General features: G+C 37.1%; 1 long non-coding RNA gene across 1 annotated transcript; it reads left to right on the top strand.

Moving 5' to 3' along the window:
• The first annotated feature begins 7,277 nt into the window (after positions 1-7,277).
• LOC111142232 lies at positions 7,278-9,850 on the top strand. Its single transcript, XR_002640255.1, has 4 exons — positions 7,278-7,364; positions 8,277-8,360; positions 8,829-8,912; positions 9,831-9,850. It is a non-coding gene; the product is annotated as an uncharacterized LOC111142232 (long non-coding RNA).
• Positions 9,851-10,855: the final 1,005 nt, after the last annotated feature.

The following is a 10,855-nucleotide window of genomic DNA, read 5'->3' as shown; positions in this document are numbered from 1 at the left end:
TTCCGCCTGTGCCGCCGCCCCGGACCGCTGGGCGCGGGTGAAAGGTCGCTTAGAGTGGCGCCCGGCGCGACCATTCGCTGCGGCGCATCCCGGCAGCCACCGCGGCGACTGGGCGGCGGGTGCCATGCGCCGGGAGTCTAGCAATCTCAGCTCCCGCCCACCGCGCCCGCCTGCCCGCCCTCCGCGGTCACGCCTCGGACCGCAAGCACCTGCCAGGCAGGTGAGTGTGAGCGGTCCCGGATTGGTCCAGACACGGCTCGGTTGAGCTGGACTAGAATCCAAACCACAAGCTTCCCGGGATGGTCTAGTACTCAGGGTGGTGACCTCGGGTGTCGCCTTGGCCTCCGGAGCAGCTTTACAGGGCAGACGCCTAGGACCAGGGTGTTGCTGGACCTGACAGCTTAAGAAGCGCCATTCTTCTGAATGAGCCTCTGCTTACTCCCCGTGTCCCCTCCGCGTCACTAAAGTAACTCAAAACTGTCTCGTTGCTTGTAACCATTAGAGCAAATAGCGGTCATTTTCTCCTCATCTACTTAGTGACTGGCACTGTGCTTAATACTAGATCTCAAGTAATCTCCGTTGTACGGATGAAAAAACTGAAGCTCAGAGACACTAACTTGCCTGAGGAGGTAAGGCTGAGTTGCAACCGAGATTCTTTTTCCATTCCTTACTAAATGCTATGTCCTTCCTTTAATGGAGCCAGGCTTTATTGCTGCAGATAGAATTGCCCAACAGCTGTTCTTAGGACTTCTTGCTTTTCTACAAAATGACTTTCTGAATAATAACACTTGGTGAAATTAGGGGGATCTCACAGGACAGTGCACCTTGCAGATCTAACCATCGGAAGTAAAGTTCCTTTTTGCATAATGAGCAATTCAAAGATAAGTCTTGGGAATGGTAAGAAAATGGGTTGCCATAGGCATTCTAAGCCCAATGAAATCACCTTCTTTCCAAATAACCACCTTCTTTCTAACACAGGCTCTGTGAAAGAGTTAAGATATCCCAGGAGCTATTTGACTAATATAAAAGAACTACTTAATAGTTCTGAGAAAATTCATACAATGAGGAAGATGATTTAACTACCAGATCTCCAGCTCTTAAAAGATAGTTCAACATTAAATATCCAGGTTAGCTCTGGAATCACTGAGCCCAACTCCTGTGTAGCTGCTCCTTTTCTCCATTGGCTATTTAAAATGGAGACAAAAAGGAACAGGGGCAAATCGCTGAGAGCTGGAAGGGGAAAGTCTCCTCAAGCTTGAGAGTTCAGCCACTCTAACCCTCAAGCTTCTCACACTCTTTCTACATGCTACTAGAAGAGCATTAAAATTTGCTTGCAGTCATGTAAAATTGGCATTTTTCTTGCCAAAAATGCTATGAATAAGCAACAACTTCCTCAGAATTTTTTTTTTGGAATGAGACTGGTCTATTAATTTTTGCTTGACTCTCAGAGAGCTTAGTCTAACACTAGGCAGTAGTTAACTGATTTCTTCGCTGTTGTCCAAACTGAGGAATGGATATACTTCTCACCAACTCTGAGGATGAATGCTCAGTGGAAAAATTAGAGATTTTTTTCAAATATATATATATATATACAGTAATGAAATACAGGCAGTAAAAACATATGTACCTAATTCATTACTATGTGCTAGGAGATACAAAAGTATGTAAGTCAGCGCCTCATCTGCATGATATAATCAGGCTAATTAGGAGTTAGGATATATGTGGGGCGGGGAGATGTATGATACTGTTGGGTGGGATAAGCGTGATGTAGGTGAAGGGTTTCCTACCCTCTCTCCTAACAAGAACAAAGCCCAAGCAGAGTGCCTTGAAATTTATTTCAAAGAGAGAATGTTCCACACAAGGTATGGTCCATTGAGATGCTTATGATTACCACAAAAAGCAAAACCTCAGTGAATATAACATTCAGGAGGGCCATCTCAACACACCTGTTCCTTCTGGGTCCTGGAACACTTGGCCCTTAATAACCTAGATCCAATGAAGGGCAGACCACATATACAGAAACAAAGGGTGAGCCTAAGAACAAAAGGAATTTTAAATGGAATGGCTTTTATTTCCATTTATGATACCTCTTCTGACATGAGGCACAAGAAAAGTCTAAATAGGAGATAGTACCAAATCACATGCACCACATTACTGCACTGATTTCCATTACTTCTCTACAGAGCTGCTGGTCTATTAATTTTTACTTGTCTCTCAAGAGAGCTTAGTCTAACACTAGGCAATAGTTAGCTGAGTTCTTCATTGTTGTCCAAACTGAGGTATGAATACACGTCTCACCAATTCTCAGGAAGCAAAATTTATAAATTTTGCATATATCAACAGAATAACCTATTTTAAGGAATTCCCTGATGAAGGAATTCTTGCATTTTATACATTTTTATTGTAAAATATAACACAGAGAAAAGTGAACCAAAGCATAAATTATCACAGATCAAACACCCACGTAGCTTCTACCTAGATTGAGAAATAGAACATTGCCAGCACCCTGGAAGTCCCTCTCTCTGAATGGCTTAGCCCTTCCTATCTGCCAAAGGTAACCACGAACCTCAGTTTCATAGTACACATATCCTTGTTTTTCTTTATGGTTCTAACAATTAAGCATGCATCCCTTACCAGCTTTTTAAATTTAAATAATCATATGATACGTTCTTTTGTGTCTGGTTTCTTTGACTCAACATTATGTTTGTGATAGTCATCCATATTATTGCATGTAATTGTAGTTCATTCATTTTCTTTGCTGTATAATATTCCTTTATATATATAATATGTGTGTGTGTGTGTGTGTGTGTGTGTGTGTGTGTATACACACACACACACACACATACCAGAGTTTCTCTGTTCTATAATTAATGGACATGAGTTGTTTCCAATTTGGGACAATTGTGGATAAGGTTGCTATGAACATTTTTTGCATATGTCTCGAGGTAGACATGTAGATGAATTTCTGTTAAGTACCCATGTAAGAACAACATTACTAGGTCACCAAGGATGCATATGTTCAATGGATAATGAAATGCCAAACTATTGCACAGAGAGTGTACAAATGTATCCCAGGAGCATATGAACATTGCTCTACCATATGTTATTGTCAGTCTAGTTAGTTTTAGCTATTATATACTATTATCTTAATTGTGATTCTGATTCATATCTCCCTGATTTTACTAATGAGATCGAGGGCCTTTTTTGTATGTTTGTTGACCATTTGGATATCATCATTTGTGAATGTGTAATGAAGATAAATCTCTCGTATTGCCTTCTAGAAGCCTTATTGTTTTTCCTTTCATTTATAGTTTAACTGGAATTGATTTTTGTTTATGGAGTAGAGATCAAGTCTCTGGGGTTTGTTTGTTTGTTTTTTTTTTCCCATATGAGTATCCAACTGTTTTGGCACTACTTGTCAAAAAGATCTTGTTCCAGGGGTGCCTGGGTGTCTCAGTTAGTCGAGCATCCAACTCTTGATTTCAGCTCAGGTCATGATCTCAGGGTGGTGGGAACAAGCCTTGTGTCAGGCTCTGCACTCTGGGGAGTCTGCTTGATTCTCTTTCCCTTGCCTCTGTCCCTCTTCCCACCCCCTCACCCCAGCTTGTATATGCAGACACGTTCTCTCTCTCTAAAAAATAAATAAATAAATCTTAAAAAACAAAAAGATCTTGTTCTGCATTGCCATCTTTGTTATAAGTCAAGTGTCCATACAGCATTAGTGTATTTCTGGACTCTGTATTTTATCCATTGGTCTATTTGTCTATCTTATGCCAGTATCTCACTCTCTTAACTTATTGTATTCTTTTACAAGAATAAATATTACAATATTGTATTGTAACTTACAATATTGTATTGTATTCTTTTAGATCTTCTAATACAATTATATCATTTGTGAACAATAACAGTTGATTTTTTTCAGCTGATTTCTTCCCAATCCTTATTTATACCTTGTACTTCTTTTTCTTGCCTTACCTTGCTGGCTAGGACCGCAAGTACAATGTTGAATAGACGTTGTGAGGGTAGCACCCTTATCTTGTCCTTGATCTCAAAGGGAAATCTCTCAACATTTTGCCGTTGTTTGAAGTGAGTTGCTGATTATTCTTTTTTTTTTTTACCTTTTAGCAGATTAAGAAACTCCCCTTCTAATCCTAGTTTTTGAGAGTTTTGATCATAGATGGATATTGAGTTTTATCAGGTTTTTTTCCCCTGCATCTATTGAGATGATCACGTGATTTCTCTTTTATCCTGTTAGTACAGTGAATTACATGGATCAGTTTTCCACTGTCAACCAACCTTGCAATGCTAACATAAATCCAACCTGGTCATTGTATTGGCCTTTTTAATAGCCAGGTATTGGCTTTTTTATATATTACTGAATACCGAGTTAAAATTTGTTTAAGATTTTGTATATAGTAAAGTTGGTCTGTTAGTTCTCTAATAGGAATTTGTCAGCTTTTGCTGGCCCAAGAAACCAGTTAGCAAGTATTACTTTGGTTTTTAAGTCTCAGGAAGAGTTTGTGTAAAATTGCTTATTATTTCTTCCTTAAATCTTTGTTAGAATTCATCAAATAAATGGTCTGAACCTAGAGTTTTCTTTATGGAAAGGTTTTTATTTATAGATTAAATAGTTTAAGATTACTCAGATTTTCTATTTCTACTTGTTTCAGTCTTTGACAGTATTTTTCTAGGAAATTATCGCTTCATTTATACTTCCAAATTTATTGACATAAAGTTTTTCATTATTATTATCATTTTAATGGCTATAAGATCTTCCATAATGTCCCACTTTCCATTCCCAACATTGGTTATTTCACTATCTTTTTTTTTTTTAATCAGTTTGCCAGGCATTTATCAATTATATACTTTTTTTTAAGAACCAACTTTTTATTTTGTTGACGCTATTATATGTATGTTTTCTCTCTTATTAATTTCTGCTAATATTCCTTATCCTTTCCTTTCCTTTCCTTTTTATTTTTGTACTTTCTTGAAATGAAAGCTTAGTTCATTGATTTTTCAGCCTTTTTTGGATGTTTGTTTTCTGATATATGTGTTTATTTTTCTCTAAGTAATTGACTTCATTCCCCTTTTGATAACAGTATTTTTGTTACTATTCAATTCCAAGTAGTTTTCATTTGTATTTGAAAAGAATAATTTACATTGGGGAGGGTGTGTAATATGGAGAGTGCTGTGAAATGTCTAAGCCTGATGATTCACAGACCTGTACCCCTGGGACAAATAATACATTATATGTTAAAAAAAATAATTAATTTTTAAAAAAGAAAAGAATAATTTGTATTTGTTCTTGTTTTGGGATATAGTAGGGTTCCCCAAATACAAATTTGGCCTGATCATTATATTGTTTAAATCTTAATATCCTAACTGGCTTTTTTGTCTACTTATTTTTATCAGTTATGGGAGCATGTTAAAATCTCCCACTATTGTTATGGATTTATCTAATTTTCCTTGTATTGCTAATCTTTGTTTCCCATACTTCAAAACAATATATTAAACATGTCAAAATTATATTTTCCTGATAAATTGAACCTTTTACAATGACCAAATATCCCTTTTTATTTCTAATAATAATTTTTGCATTGAACTCTAGCTACACCAGTGTGTGTGGGGGGGTATCCCATCCTTTAGCTTTTATTTAATCTTTCTGTATTCATATATATTTAAATGTGTCTCTTGTAAACAGCCTAGGTGTGTTGTTGGTTTTTTTTAAATATTCACTTATTTTATTTTAGAGAGGCAGGAAGGAGAGAAGGGGAAGAGGGAACGAATCTCAAGCAGATTCCCTGCTGAGCGGGGGTCTGATGTGGGGCTTGATCTCACAACCCTGAGATCATGACGTGCGCTGAAATCAAGAGTAGCCCACTTAACCGACTAGCCACCCAGGTGCCCCCTAGGTGTTTTCTTTTAAGCAGTGTAAGTATAAAATATCGGGTCATTTAGCCCTTTTGAATTGAATTGACTTAGTAATATATTTGGTGTAATGGCTGAGAGCACTAGCCTCAGTGCCAAACAAACTTTGGTTCAAATATTGGCTCTATCGTTGACCAGATATGTTATCTTGAGCTTGTCATATTAATTTCTCTGGGCGTGGCTCCTCATCTATAAAACTGGAATGGTAATGACTACTTCCCAGAGCTATTAAAGGATTAATGTGCAAAAAAATATAGTAAATTTTAATTGCTATTATGGAAGTGAAAATGAGGCAAGTATAAGGGTGACAGTCTTCCTAGAAAAGATAATTGGTGTTAGAGGGAGAAGAAATAAGGTTGAATGGGTAATGTGAGACCAAATCATCAGAGCACTGAAAACAGCAGAAGAGTAAAAACTTGACCTGGTGAGAGCTATTAGAAGTTCTTTAGCAGAGGATTTGCATGATAAGCCTGAAAAGACTACTACTTAGGAATTCATTCTCAAGTGGAAGTCAGCCTATTGGGTATACCTGAGGACCTCTTAGCGGTTGTAAGAAGAAACCGAATTAGCAATAACAATGTTTTTGAATGACAGGGGAGCATTGAACTATGGTTAGCTGTCTACTCCAGTAAGGGGCACTGACTTAGCTTCGGTAGTGAAGATGTTTAATGTGAAAGTGCTACAGGTGGTTCCATGTTCTGTTGCAATACATTTCTATTTCAGGATGTCACAATCACACTGTATAGGTTAAGGAGAAACTGACTTAATCAGCCAAATCATTGGGATAGAGTTGAAAGTACTTTGTGTTCTCTTATGATCTTACTGTGCAATCTAAAATTCTTTGTTTCTTTATTTCTTCATGTTATAAATAAAAGTAATTTCTAACCTGCCTACCTGTCAGATTTACTGTAAAATGGTAAGTGTGCAAGATTTTGGAAACCACAGTCAAAGTCACTTTAAAATAATTATTTTATTTGGGACATATAAAAGCAAGATTTGATATTTATTAATCAACACTCTAAAGCAGTAAACTTTTTAAAATTTTTTAAGTCTCTAAGGCTTTCTTATAATCTTAAAAATTGAGACCTCCCCCAAAGAGCTTTTGTTTATATCTATTTACCTACCTATCTACTTATCTACCTATCTATCTACTTATACCATATTAGAAATTACTATTGAAAAACATTGAAGTATTTCTTTATTATTTTATAATGATAAGCCAATATTAATCTAAATAAAACAGTTTTATTAAAAATAACTGTATTTCTCAGAAAAAGAACTGAGAAAAATGGCATTCCTTTACATTTTTGCAAATTTCTTTAATGCATAGCTTAAAAGAAGACAGCTGGATTTTCATATCTGCTTCTGAATTCAATCTTTTGAGATATCGCATGCCACGTAACTACTGGAAAACTCGACACTCGTGAGAGAATGAGGTGAAAAAGACAAATAACATCTTAATTCTTATTATGAAAATGGTTTTGACCTTGCTGACCCCCTGAAAGCATTTCAAGAACCTACAAGTGTTTCAAGACCACATCTTGAGAACTGCTGCTCTGAAGTATTCCTATAGATGTCTGCTAAAATGTTTTGCTAGGTTTGACTCTAAACAGCTAGATGCTAGAAGTAGTTCTATTACCATAAAGTAGTATGCAGTGCCATTATTGATAAAAGACAACATTGTAAAAAAATACTTAAAGCATAATTTAATATTTTGATGCATTCTATATGAAATATATATTTTTAAATTTATACATTTTTTTTTTTAAGATTTTATTTATTTGTCAGAGAGAGAGGGAGAGAGAGCGAGCACAGGCAGACAGAATGGCAGGCAGAGGCAGAGGGAGAAGCAGGCTCCCCGCCGAGCAAGGAGCCGGATGTGGGACTCGATCCCAGGACGCTGGGATCACGACCTGAGCCGAAGGCAGCTGCTTAACCAACTGAGCCACCCAGGCGTCCCTAAATTTATACAACATTTTGAAAGTGATTCCTATACTTTAAAATCAAATTTTGAAAAAATAAAATGAAATTTTGAAATGCAATTCATGTATGAACAGAAAATTAATTCTTATAACTGGGGTTAATGAATTTAGTGTGACTTTTGTGACAACATGTTTTGTTAATCATAAATTTAATTAAATTGTTGATTTACCTTGTAAATTCAGGCTCACTCCCATTTTGGGCTTAGAAAGTTATTTTTATCATTGCATTTAGATAAGTGGTAAATAGTTAAAAGGATGTTCGGGGCCAATTGTTCCCAATGCGATTTTTTTTTTTAAAGCTGTGGAGATCATAACTTGGAAATTGTGTATTCACAAATCCTAGCATTTGGCTTTTCATACCTCCAGGTTTCTTAAGCCTTCCTGATTAACTATTTGTATGTGTGGACAACAGCGATCAAGCACCCAGGAGAAGAAATATTCTTCTCAAAGGTAAATCCTTTCTGTCCTAATTCAGGTATGCTGGGAATTGTTATTTCCATTGCTCAAACATATTCTTTGGGGATAAAGAAACAAAGTAAGTCTTTGAGTGCACTAAGACTCCTCCAAAGCTCCAAAGAGCCAAGTTTGAAGCTGTTGTGGCAAAAAGTCAGTGGTTTCCCAGAGCCTGTAATTCAACTCTGGCTAAGTCTACTTTTGACTGCTTCAAGACTATATACGTCTTTAGGAATCCCTACTCCATACTTAGGAGAACTTATGGTGGAAATAATTTTCCTGCTTAACCCTTTATAGGTGTCCCTCAGCTCTCTCTCTACTCAACCATTTCCCATTATTATCTTTCCTAAATAGGGGAGCCATCTTTACTTCCCACTGCCTTAGGTTGTTTTACAAGAAAGCTACTGTGAGTGTATTAGAGATACACACACCTTTAATGGTCATCCTATTCTTATCCTCTTACAGTTAAAGAAGTTTTTTCTCTAGTCTTGGTGAACCATGGCACTACCTCCGACCACCAGCAATCATATCTCCTTGAAGCCTGAAGAGGTATGAGAGCTACTTTGAATCAAATGTTTAAAATGATCTACTAACTACCCATGCAATGTTTCCACTATACCCCAAAATCTGCTTTTAAAGGAACAATATTGGGCGCCTGTGTGGTTCAGTCAGTTAAGGGTCTGCCTTTAGCTCAGGTCATGATCTTGGGATTCTGAGATCCAGCCTCGAGTCAGGCTTCATGCTCAGTGGGGAGTCTGCTTGTTCCTTTCCCTCTGCCCCTCACCCGCACTTGTACTCTCTCTCTCAAATAAATAAATAAAATCTTTAAAAATAAAAAACAAAATGTTGACATATTAAATGACTGTATTTTCAAACAAAGTCATATGGTAGCTTCTTCATGCTCTTATTTTTTTTTCCTAATTCTTTAACACCCCCCCTTTGTATTTTTTTTTTCTTTCTTTTAAAACCATCTTTTCTCTTCCTAGTTTTTCAACTTGAGTCAATATAATCAGAGCTAGAAAAGATGTATGGAAAGTAGGTGTTCAGGGTCACTAAAATGAGACAGTCATGGGAAAACAACCAAAACTAATGTTGGGAGATCCTCCTAAGAGAAATCAAGGCAGGAAACACACCTCAAAGTGGAGCCCTGAGTAGAACCACTAATAGCTAGACTACAAGGCATGAAAGTGAAGATGGTCATTTCAAGGCCAACTAATTCTGCTAAAGGGGACCCTTTTAATATACACTCTTTAAGGACATTTTCTGACCCTCTGAATATAGTCCTCAAAATGTATCCTTGGTCCACTTTGTTTTAAGCTTGTGTGCAAAATAATGGTGTGTTTGAAGTGTTAGATAATTTTCCATTTCTGTTTTAAAGGGATTTAAATATCAGGAAACTGTGATCCATTTCTTATTTCTTCTCTCTCTCTCTCTCTCTCTCTCTCTCTCTTTTTTTTTTTTAAGCAGGCTCCCAGCGTGGAACGCAACATCGGGCTTGAACTCATCGGGCTTGACTCTGAGATCAAGACCTGAACTGAGATCAAGAGTCAGGCATTTAACTGACTGAGCTACCCAGGGGCTCCAATTCATTTCTTATTTCTAGAAAAAAAGAAAGGAAAGAAAGAAAGGAAAGAAAAGGAAAGGGAGAGAGAGAGAAAGAAAGAAGAAAGAAAAGAAAAGAGAAAAAGTCCAAAGCTCCTGGATCGAAAGTAATATTCTGATTTGCTCATGTGTGGTTGAGGATGGAGCAGAGTTGAAATTCACATTACTGAAATTTTAATTATAGTCAGTTCTAGTGATTTATTTTTATGATGAGCCATGTGATCCATAAACAGCTTTTAAGCCCATATATTTAGCCACAGTTCAAGTTAGAAGGTTGCCTGGATAGAGTAGGGTCATAGGATGAGCCTCCAGAGAGCAAGCAGGAGGCTGGTAGAGGGATGAACATCAAAAAATCTCCTACGGGGAGACGGTGCACCAGCTGGAAAAACATGACACCAGATGCAATAATAATCATGAAGACATCTAGGCCCCACAGCAGCCAGAGGTTCTATCAAAGGGACAGGAAGATGTTTGAGTGAATGAATCACTTTGTATACTAGTTCTGGGTGGTACTTTTAAGAGGTCAGGGAAATCAGCCTTCAGTGGCTACCCATTAACCTGCCCTTTTGCTACTTAGCTACAAATACGTTTGTAGTCGGCTCCATCCCAAGTTCTAATCATGATTTTCTAAAGAGGACTCCATTATCAAGGGTGTTTGTTTATTATAAACAATCTGTGGATCTTCCAGCAGATCTTAAAATGTCAGGAAAAAAATTTCAGAAACCCAGAATTCCACATATGAATACATAAAACTACCATAATGTTGTGTGAAAATTCCATGTTAGCTTACAGGAATTCATAAAATATAGGTCAAAAACCAGTTACACAACTTGCTTAGAATAAAAATATATTTCAGCTAAGGCACATTTTCCTTAGAACCAATCCATAAG

The sequence above is a fragment of the Enhydra lutris genome, unplaced genomic scaffold, assembly GCF_002288905.1.
Source record: "Enhydra lutris kenyoni isolate GAN:26980312 unplaced genomic scaffold, ASM228890v2 scaffoldscaffold1, whole genome shotgun sequence".
Classification (NCBI taxonomy): domain Eukaryota; kingdom Metazoa; phylum Chordata; class Mammalia; order Carnivora; family Mustelidae; genus Enhydra; species Enhydra lutris.
Note: the sequence above shows the minus strand (reverse complement) of the source record. Positions and strands in the feature narration are given on the sequence as shown.